Raw genomic sequence first — 27663 nt, forward strand, 5'->3', positions numbered from 1 at the left:
CTCAAAACTGTGTGTCCTAAGGCAAGACCCCCAAAGTCTCTGTGCCTCTTTCCAAGCTATAAAGCGGGAGGGTGACCCAGGCTTTGGAGTGTCATTCAGAGTGGGGTCAGCACCGGTGGTTAAAACACGCAACTCTCTGTGAACAGCGTCTGCCAGGCCTTGAGGTGGACAAGGGAGGCAGAGGGAGTGGGGCCCAGGAGCCAGTTTAGAGCTCAAGCAGCCCCACTGCTCTGCGTGGACTCGGCTGCCTGTGCAGGAGTCGTGGGGTCAGGCATGCTCCTCCCCCCGGCCACCCCCTCCCACTGAGCCTTGGCAGGACAAGAGTGACCTTGGTTTCTAAGAGTGACCAGGACAAAGGCCCTCACAACCCTGCTGAGAGCTGCTGGGTGCACCTCACCTCACAGTGTGTGCGACGCCCACCTCGCAACAGCTCCTGGTGCCTGGCCTTGTACCTGGGTCTGCGGGTCTCACCGTCCCCGGACCCGTCTGAAATCCTTACCTGCACATTTCTTATGGGGAGTCATGGGACATGGACACGCGTGAGAAGAGCAGGCAGGCCGTGTCGGTCATTCCTGGCCACCGGTTCACAGGTAATGTCCACTGAGGCCAGGAGCACCGACCCTCATGGGCCCATGGGTGGGAGTCCAGCGAGGCTCCAGGGAATAGGTAAGCGTCTGCCTGGGGAGGCGATGGGGCCCCAGCAACCAGAGGCCCTGCTTTTCTTACAACAGAGCGGACATCCATGCAGGGAGCAGGCACACGCGGTGAGGGCCCGTCACCCCTCAGCCCGAGGGACCTAGCATCGCACCTGTTTCTGGAGGAGAGCTCCTGAAGGGGGTACCCAAACCCACGACCTGGGACCATGACCTTCCCTCTCCCGCCCGGCTGGCGTGGCTCAGCGCTTGAGCATCAACCTATGAACCAGGAGGTCAGGGTTCAATTCCTGGTCAGGGCACATGCTCGGGTTGTGGGCTTGATCCCCAGTGTGGGGCCTGCAAGAGGCAGCAGATCCATGATTCTCTGTCATCATGGATGTTTCTCTCTCTCTCTCTCTTTCTCTCTCTCTATTCTCTCTCTCTCTCTCTCTCTCTCTCTCTCTCTCTCTCTCTCTCTCTCTCTCTCCACCCCCCCTTCTTCTCCCTTTCTATCTGAAATCAATAAAAAATATATTTTAAAAAATGATGGCATTTCTATGTGAAGAATGGAAACCTCATTCCTTACAATGACTGAGGGCTTGGGTTGGTGACCTGAAACTCTCAGAAGCAACCATTGAGCCACACCTTCATACTCATGTTTTCCCACATTAACCCAATCCTGAAACACCTCAGGACCAGGAGAAATCTGCCAGTTGGGATATTGTTTTCTGTGGGTCTCAGCGGACTCTGGAGGAGCCAGCCCACAGTCATGGAGCTGTTGACACCCAAGCAGGGGCCCTGTGCACATTGGAAGGTGGGCTCTCTCGCTCAGGTCAGGAGGGGCAAACCCCCACCCCAGCATCGCATTGAAACACCACACATTTCGAGTGGCTCAGCACCTCCGGTGAGTATCTCTCAGGGGGTGAAGGAAAGCTTTGCACAATCAAGTCCTCTTTCACATTAAAAATGTTGGTGTCCCTGTGCCCAAACCTCCACATACAGGAAGGTTCTGGTTTGACTAGTCACGCCTTGATTTGTTGAATACATCTTTCCCAGGTTGCAAGGATTAGCCTTTAACTTCATGCCCAGCTTTTTCTACCATTTGTTTCCATGTCCAGTGTGACACATCTCACTTCCTTTGGAAGGAAATGGAAAATTCTCCAGGATGCGATGCTCCGCTGTTTGGGTGTAGATGTGCACACACGTTTTAAACTGAGATACTGTGAACATTCATGAACTGGAATGCTCACGATGACTAGGAAAGACAAGTGGTGGGTGTTTTCGGTAAAATCTGATACCTATTGGGAGGAGGATAGGAGCAGATTTGACAGTTTCCAGTTTTATTTTAAATCTGTTGTTCTTGATCTGACACACAGAGGGACAGGGAGACAAAGAGAAACAATCAGGTGATGGGGGTGGCCTTACCAGGAATCAAGGGCACTTCTTGGTTCATAGGTCAGCACTCACTCATTGAGCCTCGCTTGCTGGGCTGTGTGTTGCTATTTGGATGACCTCTTTCTACAAAGACAATGCGGCCCTGGCTGGGTAGATTACATGCCAGGGGGATGAGAGCCTTTACCTTGCTGGTGTTCTCATGCTGCTTGGAGCATCAGGCCTGTTTCCATCATCACAGCAGGTGGGAGCTGTGGCATCAGTACAAGCCTACTTCTACCTTCTGCCTATAGGTTCATAACAGAATGAAGGGAAAACCATGAAGGTTGTCTAAACAAGGGGACCAGTCATTTAGCAAACATTCTGCTTTGGTGACAACACATGACCGCCAACAGTTCCTTGGGCAGCGATACACAGTAATACTTACCAAGTTTCTAAACATTTGCCAAGTAAAACATTCACTCTTACAAAGTTTTTTTTTTAATATTTTATTGGTTTTTTACAGAGAGGAAGGGAGAGGGATAGAGAGGTAGAAACATCGGTGAGAGAGAAACATCAATCAGCTGTCTCCTGCACACTCCCTACTGGGGATGTGCCCGCAACCAAGGTACATGCCCTTGTCCGGAATCGAACCTGGGACCCTTCAGTCCGCAGGCCGACGCTCTATCCACTGAGCCAAACCGGTTAGGGCCACTCTTACAAAGTTTTTAACATGCTCACTTAATTACACTTAGGAAGGCAACTTTGTACGGGAAATGTCGTTTTCTAAAATAAAATGTATGTATAATACAAATGTAGAATACATCACACAGATGACTGCTTGGCTCGGATTTATTTTTCATACATACAATAACTATATAGAATAAGTTTGAGATCACTTTTCAAACAACTGATGTGTGAATGGATGTCCAGAGAGGTCTTGGGTCTTGGGCAGAGTCACCATGAAGTAGGTGCTGTCTGTGGAAATGGAATCCAGGGTTCTGGAGTCAAAAACCTCTGAGAAGGTACATCTGGGAGGATAAGAGGAACCAGCACAGTGGTCACAGGTTCCCGGATGTCACCTCTCCAGGCCACTGCGTCCTCGATTATCTGTGTGTCCCTCGGTCTCTGTGTCCCTCGGCCTATGTGTCCCTCAGTCTGTGTGTCCCTCAGCCTGTATGTCCCTTGGTCACTGACACCGGGTGAGTCTGCTCCCATCTTCTCAGTGTGGGGGACTCTGGGAGCAGCGACACAACGCAGTAGAGGGGAGCACGTGCAGGACCCTCCTCTGTCCATTCCCCGCCTCCTTCACGCCTCGCTTTCCTCTGCTTGTCCCGGCCTCGCCCCCCCACCCCCAGAGCCTCGCCCCAACGTGGTGGCTTGGGAGACCCTGCAAGGACCGCGCTAGAATGGCCTCGTCGTGTTGTGTCAGGATCTTGCCAGCTGAGAGACACTCATACATTTTATTTTTATCTTATAGACACATTCCTTGGAAAAACATCAGCGGAGCTGAATGCTCTGCTCATCATGGTGCCTTTCTTTAGGGGTATGCTGCTTTTTCACACCCTCCAAAGCTTTTCCTTCTTTGTACGTTTTTCTTGTTTATGTTTTGGTTAATTCTTACCAGAGGATATGTTTTTACAGACAGAGGGAAGGAGGGAGGGAGGGAGGGGATAGAGAAGAAACAAAAAAGCAAACATGAATATGCAAGAGACACATGGATCTTTGGCTCCCACAAGAGCCCAGACCGGGGCAGGCAATGAAGCCTGCATCCCAGGTATGTGCTCTGGACCAGGAATCCCACCAGCGACCCTTCCCTGGGCACCCGAAGGTCTAACTAGTGAACAACACTGGCCAGGACTATTCCTTCTGCTTAGCAGATGAGAGCAAATGTCACTCTTTCTTCTGGCAGAAGGCGGCCAATCTATGATGATCACTCATCATTGATCTTTCTCTCTTCCTTTCTGAACTAGTAGAAATGTATATTTCTAAAAAAAACCACTGTGGCCCTGGCCAGTGTGCCTCAGTGGGGAGAGTGACAACCTATGTATTGAAGGGCCCCTGGTTCGATTCCCGGTCAGGGCACATGTCCGGGTTGCGGGCTGGATCCCCAGTAGGGAGGGGGTGATACAGGAGGCAGCTGATCCATGATTCTCTCTCATCATTGATGTTTCCATCTCTATCCCTTTCCCTTCATCTCTGAAATCAATAAAAATATATTTTTTAAAAAAACACACTGGGTTTCAACACAAAAGTTTAAATTCAAATTTTTTCACGCTACTAACATGTTCCCATAATACCCTGCATCTGGAGGTGCCATCAACAATGACAGCCTCCCTGGTACTGATTGCATCAATAATGGCAGCCTACAGGGGAAGGACTGCCTCAGTAATGCCCGCCTCTAGGCTACATTGATCATTGCAGCCTCCAGAGTACTAGCTGCCTCAGTAATGCCCTACAGAAGCCGCTGAGTCTAGTGGTAATAACACGTTCTTGCGATACCCTTGCGCCTCGCTGTAGGACTGGCTGCTGCAATCATAGCGGCCGCCGGGTTACTGGCTGCCTCAGGAAAGGAGACCTGTCCTGTACTGGCTGCCTTGGTAACGGCGGCCGCCCCAGGACTGACTGCTCCAATCATGGCAGCCTCTAGGTTACGGACTGAATTACTGAACGCACAGCTTCCCCATGTCAGTGCAGCAGCCAAGGCCTCCCTCTGCAGGGCTGGGACAGGAAGGGGTGCAAAAGCCAGACCCGTGACTTCAGTCCATCCGGGGAAGGAATAATTGCACCCTGGACAGCCTCGATGATTTTGTAGGGTTTTCTGTAGGTTTTGTTTGTTTGTGGTTTTTTGGGTAGACTTTTCCATCAAATTCACGGGATATTAGCTAACATTTCAGAACCACGGACAGAAGCATAAGGTGTTATTCTTTGAATGGCCACAAGAGGGACCCAGAGGATCGTTTTCGCAAAGGAATTGGCTGACAGCTTCCTTTAAGGCAGTGGTTCTCAACCTTCCTAATGCCGCGACCCTTTAGTACAGTTCCTCATGTTGTGCTGGCCCCCAACCATAAAATTATTTTCGTTGCTACTTCATCACTGTAATGTCGCTACTGTTATGAATCGTCATGTAAATGTGTGATATGCAGGATGTATTTTCATTGTGACAAACTGAACATAATTAAAGCATAGTGATTCATCACAAAAACAATATGTAATTATATATGTGTTTTTTCGATGGTCTTAAGCTACCCCTGTGAAAGGGTCGTTCGACCCCCAAAGGGGTCGCAACCCACAGGTTGAGAACCGCTGTTCTAGTGGGAATCCCTGTTTCCCAGAAGGCAACTCCCGGCCTACCGCCTGGTCCTCTCGCTAAGGAAGCGAACACACGCGCCTGGAAGACAGTCCGGGACTTAAATACCGTTGGGTGGAACACAGACTGGGTCAGGCGGCAGGAAGGATGTGTCACCCCAACACCTGTCCGGGCGGGGGGCTCCGGGCTCCTGGGGTCCCTCCGCGAAACCACAGGAATCTGAGCCCTGGACACCGCCCATCCGTGCCTGGCTGAAAGCTTCTTGATGGACACTCGCAGGACCCTGGGTAGCCAATCACCACCAGGGGTTGAGTGCTGGGAGCCGGTCCATGCTTGCTGTTTCAAGGGACCTGGCATATATGGCATACTGTTCTTGGCACTATGTGTTTTAACCAAGGTCTCTGAGAAAGGTGGTTTCCCCAGGTAGGGATTTTCCCCTGAAGTTAGGGAGGGAATAAAACCCCTCAACTAAGTGCCAGGCGGGTAATTAATCCCTTTAACTACGAACAGTCATGCTTAAACTACATAATCTTTTCTCCCTGGAATGGAGATAAGAAACGCCCTAACCTTTGTAATAGAGATTGATAGGATTGAATCAACTGGTATAAATACAGTTGTAACAAGACAGAAACACACAGAACTCAGAACACAGAACTCATGAGACAGAATTCAGAACACAGAACTTAGAACACAGGGCTTGGAAGACAGGACCAAGAGAGACAGAGCCTAGGCACAGAACCTACACAGAACGTTCTTTACAGACAGAAGAACTTCGCTGGAGAGAACATGGCAAGGGATCCTGGACTGAACCTGAATGCAGAGGTTGGCAAGAGAGCCTGACTAGAACATGGCGACCAAACCTGGCTGGAGAAGTCCCTGTGTCATTCCTTCTTCGCCGACTCCATCCACACCTTTGGGGACCCCTGGACCTGCTGGGGTTGGACCCCGGCATCTGGCGCCCGAACAGGGACCCCTAGGTAAGCGCCCCGCACTCGGGATGGATCGGACTCCACCGTAAGAAGAAGGTGGATAGTCTTCGCCGACTCCGTCCACACCTTTGGGAACCCCTGGAACAGGATTCCCCTAAGTAAGCCCCCCTCCCCCATTGAGAACCCCCACACTCGGGACGGATCAGACTCCACCGTAGGAAGAGGGTGGATAGTCTTCGCCGAATCCGTCCACACCTTTGGGAACCCCTGGAACAGGATTCCCTTAGGTAAGCCCCCCCCATTGAGAACCCCACACTCGGGACGGATAGGACTCCACCAGGGTGCTACAGACCCCCCTATAGAGGATAAGTAGGGTAAGAAGGTGGATAGTACAGAACTTAGATTGAGAAGATGTGCCATACTGAGTCCAAAGAAAGAAGACTCTGTATTGATTCTTAGATTGAGAAGATGTGCCATACTGAGTCCAAAGAAAGAAGACTCTGTATTGATCTTTAGATTAAGAAGATGTGCCATACTGAGTCTAAAGAAATAAGGCTCTGTATTGATCTTTTAACACATATGCTTGCTAGCAGAGGAATTAAGGTTACTCCCAGTCAGACAGAACATTTTATACAAGAAATACGTCCATGCTTTTCTGAGGAAGGAAAGGTGCCAGAAAGGTAAATGTAGAGGCATGGGAGAAGGTAGGCCCAAGGAGCCTTATCCTTAACCCCACTGCAGCCTTTCCACCCCGGGAAAGTGCAGGATTGGCAAGCTCTCCCTGGGGTGATAGATCAGGACTCAGGTAATAGCAGAAAGCGCCAATCCTACTCTTAAAATGGATATAAGAGAGCATTTGAGGTTTTTCTTTTTAATGCCTGCTTTTAAAAAATAAAAAAGGGGGAATTTGCAGGGAGCCGGTCCTTCCTTGCTGTTTCAAGGGACCTGGCATATATGGAATACTGTTCTTAATATGTTTGCTCACCTTCTTGGCACTGTGTTTTAACCAAGGTCACCTCTCCGAGAAAGGTTGAATCCCCAGGTAGGGATTTTCCCCTGAAGTGAGGGAGGGAATAAAACCCCTCAACCAAGTGCCAGGCGGGTAATTAATCCCTTTAACTATGAACAATCATGCTTAAACTACATAATCTTTTCTCCCTGGAATGGAGATAAGAAACGCCCTAACCTTTGTAATAGAGATTGATAGGATTGAATCAACTGGTATAAATACAGTTGTAACAAGACAGACTCACTCAGAACTAAGAACACAGAACTCAGAACACAGAACTCAGGAGACAGGGCTTGGAAGACAGGACCAAGAGAGACAGAGCCTAGGCACAGAACCTACACAGAACATTCTCTAGAGACAGAAGAACTTCGCTGGCGAGAGCATGCTGGAGGATCCTGGACAGGGACTGAGATCTCAGACTGAACCTGGCTGGAGAACCTACAGAACCTGGCAATAAAACCAGGCAAGAGAACCCAACCATGCTGATCAACTGAACACTGCCTCCGAGTCTCTCCCTCTTTGCCGACTCTGTCCTGGAGATCCTAAGCAGAGCCTCTCTGGAGATCAAGACCAGAACTTGGCTGGAGATCCTGGCTAGGCTGCTGATCAACTGAACGCTGTCTCCGTGTCATTCCTTCTTCGCCGACTCCGTCCACACCTTTGGGGACCCCTGGACCTGCTGGGGCTGGACCCCGGCATCTGGCGCCCGAACAGGGACCCCTAGGTAAGCGCCCCGCACTCGGGATGGATCGGACTCCACCGTAAGAAGAAGGTGGATAGTCTTCGCCGACTCCGTCCACACCTTTGGGAACCCCTGGAACAGGATTCCCCTAAGTAAGCCCCCCTCCCCCATTGAGAACCCCCACACTCGGGACGGATCAGACTCCACCGTAGGAAGAGGGTGGATAGTCTTCGCCGAATCCGTCCACACCTTTGGGAACCCCTGGAACAGGATTCCCTTAGGTAAGCCCCCCCCATTGAGAACCCCACACTTGGGACGGATAGGACTCCACCAGGGTGCTACAGACCCCCCTATAGAGGATAAGTAGGGTAAGAAGGTGGATAGTACAGAACTTAGATTGAGAAGATGTGCCATACTGAGTCCAAAGAAAGAAGACTCTGTATTGATTCTTAGATTGAGAAGATGTGCCATACTGAGTCCAAAGAAAGAAGACTCTGTATTGATCTTTAGATTAAGAAGATGTGCCATACTGAGTCTAAAGAAATAAGGCTCTGTATTGATCTTTTAACACATATGCTTGCTAGCAGAGGAATTAAGGTTACTCCCAGTCAGACAGAACATTTTATACAAGAAATACGTCCATGCTTTTCTGAGGAAGGAAAGGTGCCAGAAAGGTAAATGTAGAGGCATGGGAGAAGGTAGGCCCAAGGAGCCTTATCCTTAACCCCACTGCAGCCTTTCCACCCCGGGAAAGTGCAGGATTGGCAAGCTCTCCCTGGGGTGATAGATCAGGACTCAGGTAATAGCAGAAAGCGCCAATCCTACTCTTAAAATGGATATAAGAGAGCATTTGAGGTTTTTCTTTTTAATGCCTGCTTTTAAAAAATAAAAAAGGGGGAATTTGCAGGGAGCCGGTCCTTCCTTGCTGTTTCAAGGGACCTGGCATATATGGAATACTGTTCTTAATATGTTTGCTCACCTTCTTGGCACTGTGTTTTAACCAAGGTCACCTCTCCGAGAAAGGTTGAATCCCCAGGTAGGGATTTTCCCCTGAAGTGAGGGAGGGAATAAAACCCCTCAACCAAGTGCCAGGCGGGTAATTAATCCCTTTAACTATGAACAATCATGCTTAAACTACATAATCTTTTCTCCCTGGAATGGAGATAAGAAACGCCCTAACCTTTGTAATAGAGATTGATAGGATTGAATCAACTGGTATAAATACAGTTGTAACAAGACAGACTCACTCAGAACTAAGAACACAGAACTCAGAACACAGAACTCAGGAGACAGGGCTTGGAAGACAGGACCAAGAGAGACAGAGCCTAGGCACAGAACCTACACAGAACATTCTCTAGAGACAGAAGAACTTCGCTGGCGAGAGCATGCTGGAGGATCCTGGACAGGGACTGAGATCTCAGACTGAACCTGGCTGGAGAACCTACAGAACCTGGCAATAAAACCAGGCAAGAGAACCCAACCATGCTGATCAACTGAACACTGCCTCCGAGTCTCTCCCTCTTTGCCGACTCTGTCCTGGAGATCCTAAGCAGAGCCTCTCTGGAGATCAAGACCAGAACTTGGCTGGAGATCCTGGCTAGGCTGCTGATCAACTGAACGCTGTCTCCGTGTCATTCCTTCTTCGCCGACTCCGTCCACACCTTTGGGGACCCCTGGACCTGCTGGGGCTGGACCCCGGCATCTGGCGCCCGAACAGGGACCCCTAGGTAAGCGCCCCGCACTCGGGATGGATCGGACTCCACCGTAAGAAGAAGGTGGATAGTCTTCGCCGACTCCGTCCACACCTTTGGGAACCCCTGGAACAGGATTCCCCTAAGTAAGCCCCCCTCCCCCATTGAGAACCCCCACACTCGGGACGGATCAGACTCCACCGTAGGAAGAGGGTGGATAGTCTTCGCCGAATCCGTCCACACCTTTGGGAACCCCTGGAACAGGATTCCCTTAGGTAAGCCCCCCCCATTGAGAACCCCACACTCGGGACGGATAGGACTCCACCAGGGTGCTACAGACCCCCCTATAGAGGATAAGTAGGGTAAGAAGGTGGATAGTACAGAACTTAGATTGAGAAGATGTGCCATACTGAGTCCAAAGAAAGAAGACTCTGTATTGATTCTTAGATTGAGAAGATGTGCCATACTGAGCCCAAAGAAAGAAGACTCTGTATTGATCTTTAGATTAAGAAGATGTGCCATACTGAGTCTAAAGAAATAAGGCTCTGTATTGATCTTTTAACACATATGCTTGCTAGCAGAGGAATTAAGGTTACTCCCAGTCAGACAGAACATTTTATACAAGAAATACGTCCATGCTTTTCTGAGGAAGGAAAGGTGCCAGAAAGGTAAATGTAGAGGCATGGGAGAAGGTAGGCCCAAGGAGCCTTATCCTTAACCCCACTGCAGCCTTTCCACCCCGGGAAAGTGCAGGATTGGCAAGCTCTCCCTGGGGTGATAGATCAGGACTCAGGTAATAGCAGAAAGCGCCAATCCTACTCTTAAAATGGATATAAGAGAGCATTTCAGGTTTTTCTTTTTAATGCCTGCTTTTAAAAAATAAAAAAGGGGGAATTTGCTGGGAGCCGGTCCATGCTTGCTGTTTCAAGGGACCTGGCATATATGGCATACTGTTCTTGGCACTATGTGTTTTAACCAAGGTCTCTGAGAAAGGTGGTTTCCCCAGGTAGGGATTTTCCCCTGAAGTTAGGGAGGGAATAAAACCCCTCAACTAAGTGCCAGGCGGGTAATTAATCCCTTTAACTACGAACAGTCATGCTTAAACTACATAATCTTTTCTCCCTGGAATGGAGATAAGAAACGCCCTAACCTTTGTAATAGAGATTGATAGGATTGAATCAACTGGTATAAATACAGTTGTAACAAGACAGAAACACACAGAACTCAGAACACAGAACTCATGAGACAGAATTCAGAACACAGAACTTAGAACACAGGGCTTGGAAGACAGGACCAAGAGAGACAGAGCCTAGGCACAGAACCTACACAGAACGTTCTTTACAGACAGAAGAACTTCGCTGGAGAGAACATGGCAAGGGATCCTGGACTGAACCTGAATGCAGAGGTTGGCAAGAGAGCCTGACTAGAACATGGCGACCAAACCTGGCTGGAGAAGTCCCTGTGTCATTCCTTCTTCGCCGACTCCATCCACACCTTTGGGGACCCCTGGACCTGCTGGGGTTGGACCCCGGCAGTTGAGGGCGGAAGGCGGGCTCTTTCGACAAGATTCTGCCATTGACTGGCAGGAAGGCTTCACCCTGCGCCCCGCCCTTTCCGCGTTTCTAACCGCCCATTGGCAGGCAGGGCCCTGTGACCGCATCACTGATTGGCGGCTGCCTCTGACACTCTGGGTGCCGGAAGCTCCCCCTCCCCCCGCCTCACAAGCCTGAGGGCGGGAGCGCAGCGAGCAGCGCGTGGATTTGAGGGGACCTCGGCCAGGTGCGCAGCGCCGCAGGGAGACCCAGAGTCCTCACCGACCAAGCCCCTCAGACCCCCACACCGCGCCCCTCACACCCCCCACCTCGCCCCTCAGTCCCCCCCCACCCCCGCCCCTCAGACTCCTGACCGCGCCCCTCAGTCGCCCTCTGAGACCGCGCGAGCCTCCAAGGGAAGGAGGCGCCCCCTGGTGGGTCTTAATGGCTGTGGCCCTGGCCACGTGGTCCTGGTCCCAGTCTGTCCTGAGGCGGGAGCGGGTTCATCAGCGCCTCCTCCTCACAAAGGCACTGCGGCCTCCTGCTGGGACTGGGCTGGGGGCACCATAAACCCCAACAGGGACCCCCAGGAGCGGCCCCAGAGGAGGCGGGGAGAGCTGGGCACAGAACCAAGGTGAGGGGGTCCACGGGGGTGGAGGTGGGGACGGAGGTGGGGACGGGGTGGAGGCGGGGCGCCCCCCCTGGGGCCGGGGCGGACGGACGGTCTCTCCTCCAGCCCAGGGCCGCCTGCAGGGACGTGTCCATCTACTTCTCCCGGGAGGAGTGGGCGCACTACTTCTCCCGGGAGGAGTGGGCGCAGATGGGCGCCTGGGAGCGAGCCCGGCACAGGAACGTGAAGAGCAACTAGGAGGCGCTGCTCAGCATTGGTGACCGGGAGGTGGTGGCGGGGCCGCGGGGGGTTGGGGGGCTCCGTCCAGGGCCCCGGCTCCGCCCCGCTCGACGCTGGATCTGCTGTTCATCCCTCAGCTCTTCGCCCGCAGGACAGACACTTTCTTTCTCTCCTTCCAGGTCTCAGGGCCCCTCGACCCGCCTTCATGAGTCGCCGCGGGAGGACAGCCAGGCCCGGGGCGGAGGACTCCGAGGACTCGGATGAAGAGTGGACCCCGAGGCCGCGAGGTGCGGGCGGAGGGCGCGCAGGTGCCTGACCCCGACCCGGTGTTGGTCGGGCGACCTCTCGGGAGTTACCGGGGAGGAGCAAGAGGCAGAGCAGTTACACACCAGAGGCTGTTCACATAAACCACTTTCTATGAATCATTTATTTTACAGAGAGAGATAGAGAGAAAGAGAGAGAGAGAGAGAGAGAGAGAGAGAGAGAGAGAGAGAGAGAGAGAAACCTCCATCGCTGCCTCCTGCCGGCCCCCCACCTCACGGTTCATAGGTCGAGGCTCAACCACTCAGCCACACTGGCCAGGGTCATAGAACCTCTTTCAATGTGTAACAATAATTATATACAGATTTAGCGTTGACACTATCACAGAGGTTCCCCCATTTCTCCCCCTTTTCTCACCTTCACCCAGACCCACCCCCTAAATCTACAATAATAAAACCATAATATGCAAATCCAGGGAGGACCAGCTGAAGGACCGGCCAGATGACCAGGCTATGACACACACTGGCGTCAGGCCAGCCAAGGCCTGTGAAACACAATTGGTCCGGCCCCACCATCCCCCATGATGCCCTGCAGAGAAAGGCCCAGGCCACTAGCCACTGGGTGATCAATGGGGGCTCCCCGTCACCCCAAAGAGGGAGGCCCAGGCCACCAATGCACAGCTGGGGATGCTGAACCAGTCCTCCCTCTGAAGGCGATGGATCGCAGGGCTCCCAGACTGTCAGAGGCACAGAGGGCACAGGCCGGGCTGAGGAATCCCCCGCCCACCCCCGCCCCCCCCCCCCCCCCCCGCCATTCCCGGTACATAAATTTATAAATTTCTTGCAACAGTGCTCTAGTATATATATACTAGAGGCCCAGTGCACAAAAATTTGTGCATTGGGGGGCGGGGTCCCTCAGCCCAGACTGTGCCCTCTCACAGTCTGGGACCCCTTGGGAGATAACGACCTGCTGGCTTAGGCCTGCTCCCGGGTGGCAGAGGGCAGGCCCAATCCCTAGGTGCAGCCCCTGGTTGGGCTCAGAGCAGGGTTGATTGGGGAGTTGGGGAGCCGCCCACTGTCATGCACAGAGCAGGGCGATCGGGAGGTTGCGATGCCACCCTCAGTCACGCTCAGGGTAGGGCCGATTGGGGGGTTGGGGCACCGCCCCCTGTCACACTCAAGGCAGGGTCGATGGGGAGGCTGCGGCAACACCCCCTGTCACTCACAGAGCAGGGCCTATCAGGGGGGTTGGGCCTCTGTACCCTGTCACGCACAGAGCAGGGACAATCAGGGGGTTGGGGCGCTGCCCCCTGTCATGCACAGAGCAGGGCCCATCAGGGGGTTGGGGTGCTGCCCTCTATCACCACAGAGCAAGGCTGATCAGGGTGTTGGGGCGCAGCCAATCTGACACTCAGGGCAGGGCCGATGGGGAGGTTATGGCTCTACCCCGTCACACACAGAGCAGGGCCCGTGTGGAGGCTGGGGGGTTGTTGCCCCGGCCCCTGTCACACACAGAGCCGCAGGGCGATCAGGGGGTTTGGGCGCTGCCCCCGTCACACTGATCCCGGTGCCGGGAGGACTCTCGGCTCCGCTGATCCTGGTGCTGGGAGGCATATTACCCTTTTACTATATAGGATAGAGGCCTGGTGCATGGGTGGGGCTGGCTGGTTTGCCCTGAAGGGTGTCCTGGATCAGGGTGGGGGACCCCACTGGGGTGCCTGGCCAGTCTGGGTGAGGGGCTGAGGGCTGTTTTCAGGCTGGGGGTGACTGAAGCTCCCAACCACTCCTTTTTTTCTTTTTTTTTCTATTCTGGGCCAGCTTTAGCTCTGAGGTTTGGCTCCAGCTCTTAGGCCTCCACTGCTGAAAGTAGGTTTCTGGCCTTTGCTTACAATGCTGTGATCCTGCTGGCTGAAGCCCAGGACTAAAGCAGGTTTCTGGGGTTTTGTTTAGCTTCTATATTTGTTACATAGTTGCTTAGAGTTGCAGGTCAGAGGCCTGCAGCGGCAGGCGGGGAACGTTGGAGTCCTCTGTCACTGAAGCAAGCAAGCCTCATGTTAGTTTCAAGCTGCCTGGCTGCCGGCCGCCATCTTGGCTGGCAGTTAATTTGCATATTGCCCTGATTAGCCAATGGGAAGGGTAGTGGTCGTATGCCAATTACCATGTTTCTCTTTTATTAGATAGGATATATATATATATATATATATATATATATATATATATATATAATTTTTTTAAGCTGTTCTCTCTCTGGGAGCACACACACCCCTCACCCTTTCCCCTCTACTCCCCCCCCACTAGGTGTGCATCTCCTAAACTAAGAGACCCAGGAGACTTGCACCAGAGAGTATGGGCAGTGGCAGGTCATTCAGGCTAACCCCCTGAACCTGGCTCCAAGGCCCCTTTGCTATGACTTTCCAATGAGCCAAAGCAGCCCGCCTAGGCTGAATTCTTTCCTTTAACCTTTCTAGAGCAACACAGCAGCCCAGCCTAGGCTCTCTCCTGCTGCTGCTTCTATCCTAAGTCCTTCCTTGTTTCACTGTCCCCAGCTTTAATAAACATTCTTTCAAAATAAAAATAAATAAATAGCCATGGCTCGGTGCCTCAGTTGGTTGGAGCATCCTCCCATACACCAAAAAGGTTTTGGGTTCCACCCCCAGCCGGGGTGTGTATGGGCTACAAGTGATCGATGTTTCTCTCTCACATCTATGTTTCCCTCTCTTTCTTTCTCTTCCTCTCTCTCTAAAATCAATAAACATATATTCTCACGTGAGGATTAAAAAATAATAGTAGAAGGCGATAAATGGTGATGGAAAAAAAAATAAAATAAAGGCTGGAAACCAAGATGGCGGCATAGGTTAAACGCAGGAGATTGCTGCCTCGAACAACCAATTCAAGGGTACACCTAAAAGACAGTACGGACATCATCCAGAACCACAGGAAGGCTGGCTGAGTGGAAATTCTACAACTAGGAGGAAAGAGAATATCATACCCAGACTCAGAGGAGGCGCAGAGCTGAAGTGAAATACTCAGGTTTGGAGTGCGGGCGGAGCGGGCTAACGGCGGAGGGCGCGGTTGTTGTTTTCAATCGGGAGGGAGTTTCTGACTTGGAGCTCCAGATCCGGGCGAGTCTCTAGGGACCCAGATTCAAACGGGAGAAGCAGGACTGTCTGGCTTCGGTCGGAACTCGAAGGCAGCTTTCTCTCCGAGGTTTGCAGCGGTTGCTGGGACTCTGTGAGGCAGAGCCCCTAGGGACGGAACTGAGAGCAGCCATAACTGTTCACTCCGGCCCGCCCTGTAGATCCCCGGGGACCCGCCCCGCCCAAGCCCTGCGCAGAGCCGTTTGCCGCATAGCCTCAGGCAAACGCTAGATTAGCACCGCCCTAGAGATCCAGCACAGAAGCTCTCCCACTGCAGACACAGCTCACTCTCATGGCCAGTTAGCCTGGAGGTCAAATCACCCCTGGTATTGCCAACCAACAACAATCAAGGCTTAACTACAACAAGACTACGCACAAAGACCACTAGGGGGTGCACCAAGAAAAGATAAAAAAATGCGGAGACAAAGAAACAGGATGCAAATGTCAGAAATGGAAGATATAGAGCTCAAAACCACACTTTTAAGGTCTCTCAAGAACTGTCTAGAAGCTGCCGATAAACTGAGTAAGGCCCTCGAAAAGACTGGTTAGACCGCCGATAAATGTAGTGAGATTCTCAAGAAATCTAATGAGATCCTCGATATTGTGATAAAGAACCAACTAGAAATTAAGCATACACTGACTGAAATAAAGAATATTGTACAGACACCCCACAGCAGACCAGAGGAGCACAAGGATCAAGTCAAAGATTCAAAATGCGAAGAAGCCAAAGACACACAACTGGAAAAGCAAAATGAAAAAAGAATCTGAAAATATGAAGATAGTGTAAGGAGCCTCTGGGACAGCTTCAAGCGTACCAACATCAGAATTATAGGGGTGCCAGAAGATGAGAGAGAGCAAGATATTGACAACCTATTTGAAGAAATAATGACAGAAAACTTCCCCCACCTGGTGAAAGAAATAGACTTACAGGTCCAGGAAGCGCAGAGAACCCAAACAAAAGGAATCCAAAGAGAACCACAGCAAGCCACATCATAATTAAAATGCCAAGAGCAAAAGACAAAGAGAAAATCCTAAAAGCAGCAAGAGAAAGAAACTCAGTTACCTACAAGGGAATACCCATACGGCTGTCAGCTGATTTCTCAACAGAAACTTTGCAGGCCAGAAGGGAATGGCAAGAAATATTCAAAGTGATGAATACCAAGAACCTACAACCAAGATTACTTTATCCAGCAAAGCTATCATTCAGAACTAAAGGTCAGATAACGAGCTTCACTGATAAGGAAAACTAAAGGAGTTCATCACCACCAAACCAGTATTATATGAAATGCTGAAAGGTATCCTTTAAGAAGAGGAAGAAGAAGAAAAAAGGTAAAGATACAAATTATGAACAACAAACATGCATCTATCAACAAGTGAATCTAAGAATCAAGTGAACAAATAATCTGGTGATCACAATAGAATCAGGGACATAGAAAGGGAATGGACTGACTATTCTTGGGGGGAAAGGGGTATGGGAGATGCGGGAAGAAACTGGACAAAAAACGTGCACCTATGGATGAGGACAGTGGGTGGCGAGTGAGGGTGGAGGGTGGGGTGGGAACTGGGAAGAGGGGAGTTATGGGGGGAAAAAAGAGGAACAAATGTAATAACCTAATTCACCGAGTACTTACAAACTGGTAAGAAACAGATCAACAAAATATAAAATAAAATAAAGAATAATAATATAATTATATAGATATAGAACATTAACAAACAAGTATACAAAAATATAAAAGTGAGTAAAAAATAACTAATTCAGAAGAGTTGTCATCACATAGAAGGAGGAAGGTCTGACGGGTGAGCAGTGCTCTAAGACCTGCATGGGGACATATGGGAAAATTATTACTCATGGTAGTTAGGGGGTTGGGTTGTGGGCCAGGGTAGGAAGTAGTTCACTATTGTATCAGGTTCCATGTCAGCCATGGCATCATCTGCCAGGTTTCATGAAAGTCTGGTTGGTAGGGTCTGAGGTTGGAACATAGCTAAAGTCACGACGTTATCTCTAACTTGCCCGAAACTCTGTTTCTGTGGTGACTAGACCTGAGTCTTTGTTCCTAAGACCGTGTGATGCTGATCAGAATCTAGTGATTAGGAAAGGTGGCACAGTCTACATGTGCAAAGGAGGAAGGATAAGAAAGAAAGGAGGCAAGGTGGTCCTGGTGCCATTGGACTGGACAAGGCCAGTGTGAAGACAGAAGGCTGAGAGGAGAAAGGGCCAGGTAGCAGAGTAGAGATTCTTTGCAATTACGTGACTGTCATTATATTTGTGTCATGAAAGGCCAATTTTTTTTATTTTTTGCTGTTTAGGGCAATTTTATTTTTAAATCCTCACCCAAGGATATTCATTGAATTTAGAGGGAGGAAAGGAGAGAGACAGAAAGGGAGACAGAAACATCAATGTGAGAGAGGAACATTTATCCGTTATCCGTTGCCTCCCGTGTACACCCCAATACAGATCAAACCTGAAACCTTGTGGTGTACAAGACAATACTCCAACCAACTGAGCCGCCCATCCACGGCTAGGCCAATTTAAATATATATATATTGAACAGAGGATGAAGTACAGATGGGGTTTTGTCTATTTTTAAACATTTTAAGAAAATTAGCTGATGCTCCTAATAAAAGCATAAGCCTAATGAAACATCAAAAAACATTTTCCAATCATCCTTGTTCTGTCCTTAGATCACTCTCTGATTCAGACTCTGAAAAAATAATAATCCCCAGATTTTGAAATAATTACCAACCAAAAATGATTTCTCACCTGGCAGGCGTGGCTCAGAGATTGAGCATCGACCTATGAACCACGAAGTCGCAGTTCGATTCCCAGTCAGGGGACATGCCCAGGTTGTGCGCTCGATCCCTGCTGTGGGGTGTTCAGGAGACAGCTAATCCATGATTCTCTATCATCTTTGATGTTTCTCTCTCTCTCCCTCTCCCTCTCCCTTCCTCTCTGAAATTATATGTATTATTGATTTCTCACCATCTTTTAGCTAAACCTTCTTGGGTGGCCTTCAGAGTGGAACAGAATAAACATCAGAAGGTGAGTATTCCCCAAATCCTGTTGAAAAGAAATTCTTCCTCCTTGATGCAAATGCAGGGAAGAGGTTAAACCTCAGAGTGCATCCTAGAAACTGCCACCTTTCTTTCCTGACCTCTTCAACAAAATGCCCAATATCATCTCAGTCGTTAATAACATCAGCTACAATAGTAGCTGCCACGGGTTTTATATTCACAATGCTTCAGACTCTAAGAATTCTACGTGAATAAACTAACTTAAACCTTACCACAACCCTATGAGGTAGGTACTATAACTACCACCATTTCTGATGAGGAAACTGAGGTTTCAGACATATACAAGTGTTTGATTATATGTCTGAGATCACAGTATTGGTGGGCATGCACTCTAATCCATAGCTTCATCTCTAAAACACTTACAAGCTCATTAAAATGTCCATAGTTTCATGCAGTTTCCACTGTCTTATCCATACATGATTACGTCTTTCACTGACTGATGATTCCAAACACTATGCTGCCGTGAGAGATGCACTAAGACTTCCGACTCGCGGAAGCTTACTGACATATAGCCAGTTTGCATGGTGCATGTTCCCCCATGAAGAAGGACATAGGAACCCCAGCATCAGAGCCTCCTGGTCAAATAAAAGAAAGCATCTCTCAACTCTGGGGAGCTTCAGGTTTGACAATTGAGAAACAATAAATAAAGTGACTTAAGAACTTCATAGAGATGACACACTATTCAATAGAAGCTCATCCATCTGGAACTGGTTTTGAATGCTCATTCCAGTAAGAAGCATGGCTTCTTTCTCTGAGCTCTAATTAGGACAGTGTCATCTTGTTTGAATCATTTGCTCCCCCTGCCTACATCTGCATTGTGAGCTCTTTGGTTCACAGCAGATTTTTCTCTTCCAGAAGTCCCAGGCCCAGCTCAGGGTCCCTGAGGGCCCCTGAATGTTGGCTGAAAGAGTGCTTTAAAATTTACAAATTAAACTAGAATAGGGTCAAAAAATAATGAAGATAATTTACATGTGATTTCAAATACAGAGACGACTGAGAGGTACATTGATAGCAGGACTGTAATTTGATTTTCACACTGTACCAAAGAGCTCACAGAACACTTTGGTGAACACCGTTATATGTCATGTTCATTATAACATTAAGAATTAGCATGTTATAGGTCAGGAAAAATGAAGAGAACTAGCTAGTAGCACAACCTTATTCAAACAGAATTGGTGGGAACCAACTACTCTAATTACAAGTATTCTTCCCGTGATATAGTAATTTGCACATCCTATATAATATGCTAAGTGTCCAGTCGCCCGTTCAACCAATCAAAGCATAATATGATGATGACATGCTAATGCCACTAACTGCTCGCTATGATGTGCACAGACCACCAAGGGGCAGACAGTCAACCGGTAGACCAGTTGCTATGACGTGCACTGATCACCAGGAGGAAGACGCTCTGACCTATAGGTTAGCTTGCTGCTGGGGTCCAGCTGATCTGGACTGAGGGAGATGGCCGGACACACCCTGGAGTCCTCCTGCGGTTCCTCCCCAGCTGGCCAACCTCCCGCGTGCCTCCCCAGTCCGGATCGTGCCCAAGTGGGGTCCCTCAGCCTAGCCTGTGCCCTCTCGCAATCCAGGACCTCTCGGGGAATGTCGGAGAGCCAGTTTTGGCCTGATCCCACAGGCCAAGATGAGGGACCCCGCTGGTGCATGAATTCGTGCACTGGGTCTCTAGTTTTAGCATAATTTTCCTTATTTTCCCGATAGGTTTCTGCCAGCCATTTTTTTTGAAAAATATACGTTTTTATTGATTTTAGAGAGAAAGAGGAAGGGAGAGGGAGAGAAGCATCAGTGAGAGAGAAAAACATGGATCGGTTGCCTCCTACACAGACCCCCACCTGGGATCTAACCCGTAACCAGGACATGTACCATGACTGGGAATGGAACCGGCAACCCTTCAGTTCAACCAACTGAGCTACACCAGCCAGGGCTCTGCCAACTATTTTTCTTTCTTTCTTTTTTATTCTTAATCCTCACCCAAGGATATTTTCTCATTGATTTTTAGGGAGAATAGAAGAGAGAGGGAGAGACAGAGAGAAATATCAATGTGAGAGACACATTGATTGGTTGCCTCCTGCATAAGTCCAGACCAGGGCATGGGCCAGGGAGGAGGATCCTGCAACCAAGTCACTGGCCCTTGATCAGAATCGAACTAAGGACCCTTCAATCCGCAGGCTGACACTCTATCAACTGAGCTACACTGGTTAGGGCCCAACTATGACTTATTTTCTTCCCAGTATCTTTCACTCTCACTGTTCTATTAAAAAAAAAGGTCCTTAAGGCATGGTTTCTAGTCTTCAATTCACAACCCACATTGGCCATTTCTTTTTCCTCTAATATTCATACTTAACAGGTATTTCAGAGTTGTTGAAGTGTTCATTGAAGTCATGTATGTGAAAATATATCATAAACCCTACATAATTAAATAAATGCATGTTACCTTTTAATATGGGACTTCCACATTGAACGCAAAGTCCAGGACGTCATTAAGTAATGAGTCTACTTTGAAGGAATTGTCAGGAACAGCAAATTTGTTGACCACAAGTGACTCAGAGCAGACTCAGAAACCAGTGCCCCCTCCTGGAGAAGCAAGTCCCTCTGGACAGCACCCTAGATCGAAATTGGGTAAGTTACATAATTTGGAGATTTCAGTTCCACTAATTCTTCTAGAAAGGCTAATCAGTATAGCCTAGGTATGTGGGGTGGACTTTGCATAGGCCTGGATTTGAAACTGGAGTTAGCACTGAAGCTTTGAGCTAATCTTACCAACTCTCTGAGCTCCTGAATGCTAATGTGTAAAGTGAACATAAGGAAACATGGGTCACATATAGTTTGATAGCATTAAATTAAATCTTAAACAATCGACACATGCAAGTTGTCCAATAAATCCATCTGTGATAATAGCAACCATATTCTCTTGGTGTTGTGTGCCCAGGTCTTTACTCAGTGCCTAACACATAATGTTCCCTCAATACATACTTTATGAGTGACCAAAGCTTGGGAGGTTGAACCTCATAATGGGATCATCTAGAAACTAAAATTGAATCAGCCACCAATAGTCAGTGTGGAGTGCTAGTCTTTTAGTTAATGGAGGAAAATACCACATACTATAATAGAACAGGCGATCATTTGATGGTTGGACATTGTGTGTTTTCTGATAAGATAGGGACTAATGTTCCAGACCTCATCCCCTCAGTCACCTGCCCTTCTCCCATGTAGACCTCAGGAGAAAGGAGATCGAAGTGAAGATGTATAGCCTACGAGAGAGGAAGTGTTGTGTCTACCAAGAGGTCAGCGAGCCCCAGGACGATGACTACCTATGTAAGCTCACCCTCACCAAGGAACATGTTATGTCTTGATGCAAGAATTTCACTTGGTCTTTGGGTGCCCAAATCATTCCCTTCCTCTCATGACCAGGAGTACAGGATTGAGGCTCAAAGATGTGAGCTCTTTCCAAAGCCCTTCATGTCCAGGAACATGCACTGCACCCTCCCTCTTCCCTGTTGCTCTTGCCTCCAGATTGTGAGAAGTGTCAGAACTTCTTCATTGACAGCTGTGCTGTGCATGGGCCTCCTACGTTTGTAAAAGACAGTGCCGCGGACAAGGGGCATGCCAACCGCTCAGCCCTCACTCTGCCCCCTGGGTTGAGAATCGGACCATCAGGCATCCCTGAGGCTGGGCTTGGAGTGTGGAATGAGGAATGTGATCTGCCCGAGGGCCTGCACTTTGGCCCTTATGAGGGTCAGGTCACAGAAGATGAAGCCACAGCCAACAGCGGCTACTCCTGGCTGGTGAGAAGTTTACCTCTTCTCTGTCCTCTGGCTTCCCCGTCCCTCCTGTGGCTTGGGGGGCCCCCACCTTCTACATGCTAGGACATGGATGGGGACCATATGGTTAGTTAGCTCTGTGTACTGGGCGGACTTTGCATGAACATGGAGCTCCTCTCTAAGGATCAGAGGGTAAATGGGAGCAAAGTGGTACAGACTCCTCCCTTGTGGGGCTCCTGCTTAGTGGACAAATCGACTCCGACGTGTAGATGATGAGTAAGAAAAATATCCTGTGATCACCATTGGCAGTTGAATCACCATGCAGGCTGAAAGAGATTTGATGACAGTAGATTAAAGTAATTCTTCTATTATATACACACAACCACACACACACACACACACGGCCTTTAACTTCTTTTCCTGAAATGCAGATCACCAAAGGGAGAAACTGCTATGAGTATGTGGATGGAAAGGATACATCTCAGGCCAACTGGATGAGGTAAGGTCACTAGGCTTCTGGGTGCTAAAGAGGATACTCATGCCTCACAACCCACATGTCTGTCCTTCCCATCATGCCTCCCTAATGGTCTCCCTCAGTTCTCTGTTCCCCTTTTTTCTCCATACAGTGATCTTTAACATCTAGAGACATTTAGGAAAAAAGGATGTAAAAGTATAGCATTTGACCTCAAAATAGAAGTCTCTGGTTTAGGCACTGACTGGGAAATCCTTGAGGATCCTGTATTACTCTGTGATTTATCTAATGGACATTAGTTAAACACCTACTATGTTCCAGTTTGGAGGAAGGAATTCATTACTTACACAGATTACACAATCCATGACCCTAGGGAGGACCTACTGCAGACGGACATGAAACATTTTATTTCATAAACATTTAACTCTAATTTTCCTATTTTTCAAGAAGTGCCCAGTGCCCAGATAGCCTTGAACCAAGGATAGTCTCAACCTGTGAGGGCAGCACATCATCCCAAACTCATTCTAACTACAACTGGGTGTTGGAGCCTGCAGAGTAATAGTGCTCATGGCCCTTTCCTGAGGGGCTCCCTTGTGTCAGGGGAGACAGATTATGAATAAACTACTATTGTTCTGTGTTATTTTTCTTAGACAGAGAGACCTCCACATTTCTGTGGGAACCTGGGGGAGGCAACTGAATGATGCCTTCAATAAAGTGTGGGGAGACTCGACAAAGGCCTCTGAAGAGAAGGTAGACTTGGACTGAGTGTTGAATGATGTGAGTCCTAGATCAAGCCCCGAGTTCTGTGGTGTAACACAGAACCTGACTTACAGCTTAGAGAAGCTAGAGGTCACCAGGTTTGATGGGGAAGTCTGCAATGAGGCTTTGGAAATGGCATTAGGCAGGATGAGCACTGTGAGCAGGACTTAGAGACAGGAATTCACATGACATTGTGACAGTGGCTTGGACATTGAACAGAAGTTTCCCCAGGAGCATGGGTGTGGGAGCCATCAGTGCTGAGGGCCTTAAGCGTCAGTGAGGAGCTGGACACGAATATGACAGGTAGTGGAAACTCATCGCCTGTGGTTTTCTTTCCTTTCATCTGCCTCAACGCCAGGTATGTGAACTGCGCCAGGGATGACCAAGAACAGAACCTGGTGGCCTTTCAATATCACAGGCAGATTTTCTACCGAACCTGCCGGGTCGTGAGGACGGGCTGTGAGCTGCTGGTCTGGTATGGAGAAGAGTATGGCCAAAAGCTGGGCATCAAGTGGGGCAGCAAGTGGAAGACAGAGCTTGTGGCCGGGAGAGGTGGGCACCACTCTTCTTCAACATGGAAAGAAAGAATTCTTAGAAGTTTTCATGCTCCAACTCTCAAGTAGAGTAAACTCCACTCTTGAGTCAGCAAAGCTTCAAATCAGATGCTTCAGAAATGGATGGCTCATCACATAGGTTTTTGATTCTTAGGAACAATTTTAATATTTTTATTTTTGTTCTAATTTTTAAAAATATGCTTTTATTGGTTTTAGAGACAGAGATGAAGGGAGAGGGAGAGAAATATCAATCTGCTGCCTCCTGCATTATCCCTACTGGGGATCAAGTCCACCACCCAGACATGTGCCCTGACCAGGAATCAAACTGGCTACCTCTGGGTGAATGGGACAATGCTCAACGAACTGAGCCACACTGGCCAGGGCCTATTTTTGTTCCATTTTAAAAAATACTTCATGCACAAAATACACAGCATCATACAGTGCTGAAAGGGTTAGAGGCAAAACAAATAAAAAAAAAAAGGTTTCAGGCACTTAACCAACTCTCTCATCAAGGTGGTTGTTTTTGGGTTGTTGTTTTTGTTTTCTAACACTTTAGCTGTTTCTGCTTCATTTACTGCATATTTCTAAATGAAATGTGTGTGTTAACATGCATTCATTCATTATTTTGTGACTTGTCATGTGAATTCCTACGCGGTGCCACGCAGGGTTCTGGGAGCTGGAAATACAGATGAACACCATGATCAGAATCACTGCTCCTGAGCAGCTGGCTGATGAAGGAGGGAAGCAATGGCAGACATATGTGCATGTGCTTAATATTACACAGTGGTTAGCGCTTTGGAGAAAACGGGACCTGGACAAGTGCCTAGGGATCAGTGTGAGGGGAAGGTGGGTGTGTGGGATTGCAGAGGTCAAGGGAAGGCTTTCTCAGGAGACAACAGTTACAACAGTTGTGTCACAAGGTCCCAGGCAGAGGGAGTGGCTGGTTCAGGGAAGGAAAGCGGTGGGGTGTTGAGCTGACTGAGGGCTACTCCCGTCTCAGTCTCAGTACAGAAGGTAAGAACAAAGGTTGGACAGATGCCTAGCAGCCTGGAAATACAGTGCCTATGATCCAAGCTGAGATACTGGGGACTTTCTTGAGTGAGACGGGACAATTGAGCAGTTTTCAGCTGCAGAGTGGCATGTTCTAAAACTATGCTTTGTTAAATTTTTTGGAAAATAAACTTCAGTGGGGAATCCCCTCCGAGATTATTTCAACTCCAAGTGAGAGAGGAAGGCGGACTGGCTGGAGAGGGACGGGAGTCAGGAGTGTAAGAAGCAGGTTGGGGAAATATTTTTGTTGTTGTTGTTAATCCTCACCCAAGGATATTTTTCCACAGATTATTTTTTGAGAGAGAGTAGAAGGGGGAGAGACAGAGAGAGAAACATCAATAGCTTGTCTCCCACGGGCACCCCAACCAGGGCTGGGGATTGAGCTTGCAACCAAGGGACGTGCCCTTGACTAGAATCGAACCCAGGAACCTGGAGTCGCCAAAGTGACGCTCTATCACTGAGCCAAACTGGCTAGGGCATGGTTGGGGAGATATTTTGAAACAGGACTTTGTAGTGTATTTGAAATAGGCTAACACTGAAAGAAATCAAGTAGGAATACTGTGTGAGGAAAGACATATTTCCATTTTATGATTTGTGGAAAACTGAGAGAGAAGCAATTGCTAGTTGGGGCCTATTGTTCCTCTATTTTTAAATATGTTTAGTGATTTGAGAGAGAGAGGAAGGGAAATGAAGAGAGAGATAGAAATATCAATATGTATCAGCTGCCTCCTGCTGGGATAGAGCACAAAACCTGGGCATGTGCCCTGACCAGGAATCAAAATGGTGACGACCTGGTTCATGGGTTGATGCTCAACCACTGAGATACCTGGCCAGGCCTGTGGTTTTTCTCTTTAACATGACTTAGAAGATACATGTATATGGAAATGTCACGATAGTCAAACCCATATAAGGAGTCAAATGGCTTCTGATGGTCCTTGATCTGTAAGACCTTTTTTCTTTTCAATCCTTACCAAGGATATTTTTCCAATGATTTTTATAGAGAGTGAAAGAGAGAGGGAAAGACAGAGAGAAATATCAATGTGAGAGGAACACATCGATTTGTTGCCTCCTGCACAATCCCTGACCAGGTCCCGGGCCGGGTAGAAGCCTGCAACCAAGGCACATGCCCTGGATGGGAATCAAACCCACGACCTTTCTGTCCACAGGCTGAAGCTCTATCCACTGATCCAAACTGACCAGGGCTGTAGAAAAGACTTTTGATATGGGGTCTCTGGATTTCTGCAGAAGAGCAGTGCAGACAAAGAAAAAGGAAAGTAGACTGTGAAGGAACACTCTGTGGGAGGCAGATCTTGCACTGTCAACACAGTTAGAATGATTCCGGAGACAGGTCTTACCAGGAGACAGAGCGTAAGGCACAGGCAGCCTTGCCCACACATGCCCTGACCAAAACTTTCTCCTTCAGCAGAACCAAAGCCAGAGATCCACACATGTCCCTCCTGCTCTGTGGCCTTCTCCAGTCAGACATTCCTCAGCCAACATGTGAAACTCAATCACCCCTCTGAGATTCTGCCAGCAGCACCTGCAGGAAAACACTTCCAGTCAGGGGAACCCGGCCCAGAGCATCAGAATCAACAGCAGCAGCAACATCCTGGTCCACATGGGTGGAATGACAAAGCTGAAGGTCAAGAGGTCAAAGGAACGTCCAAACCTTTGCTTAAAAGGATCAGGCACAGGAGACCTTCAGGGGACTCTTTCAAACCTCCCAACAGACAAACAGGGAGCTCCAGTGAGCGTGAGAGAATAATGGAGGAAGAGCCCAGCACAGGCCAGGACGTAAATCCAAAGAACACAGGCAAATTATCTGTGGGAGTAAGAATGTCAAAAATTGTAACAATCAATCATGGAGGGTGTGGGCAAGGCTTCAATGATAAGTCACATATCGACACACACCAGAGAACACACTCAGGGGAGAAGCCATATATTTGCAGGGAGTGTGGGAAAGGCTTTACACGGAAGTCACATCTCATCAGACACCAGAGGACACACTCAGGGGAGAAGCCATATGTGTGCAGGGAGTGTGGGCGAGGCTTTACACAGAAGTCATCTCTCATCAGACACCAGAGGACTCACTCAGGGGAGAATCCCTATTTGTGCAGGGAGTGTGGGCGAGGCGTTACAGATAAGTCAAGTCTCATCAAACACCAGAGAACACACTCAGGGGAAAAGCCCTATGTGTGCAGGGAGTGTGGGCGAGGCTTTACACAGAAGTCATCTCTCATCACACACCAGAGAAACACTCAGGAGAGAAGCCCTATGTGTGCAGGGAGTGTGGGAGAGGCTTTACAGATAAGTCAACTCTAATCATTCACCGGAGGACAGACTCAGGAGAGAAGCCCTATGTGTGTAGGGAGTGTGGGCGAGGCTTTATAGATAAGTCAAGTCTCATCAAACACCAGAGAACACACTTAGGGGAGAAGCCCTATGTTTGCAGAGAGTGTGGTCGAGGCTTTACACAGAAGTCCAATCTCATGAGACACCAGACGACACACTCAGGGGAGAAGCCCTGTCTTTGCAGGGAGGATGCATCATGAGCCCTAAATTGCACCTCAG

The 27663-nt window shown here is 48.9% G+C and overlaps 1 pseudogene; it reads left to right on the forward strand.

Annotated features, from left to right (window-relative positions):
• Positions 1–529: 529 nt before the first annotated feature.
• On the forward strand, positions 530–26857 carry LOC132225604 (histone-lysine N-methyltransferase PRDM7-like; annotated as a pseudogene).
• The last annotated feature ends 806 nt before the right edge of the window (positions 26858–27663 follow it).

Source organism: Myotis daubentonii, chromosome Y (assembly GCF_963259705.1).
Source record: "Myotis daubentonii chromosome Y, mMyoDau2.1, whole genome shotgun sequence".
Taxonomy (NCBI): domain Eukaryota; kingdom Metazoa; phylum Chordata; class Mammalia; order Chiroptera; family Vespertilionidae; genus Myotis; species Myotis daubentonii.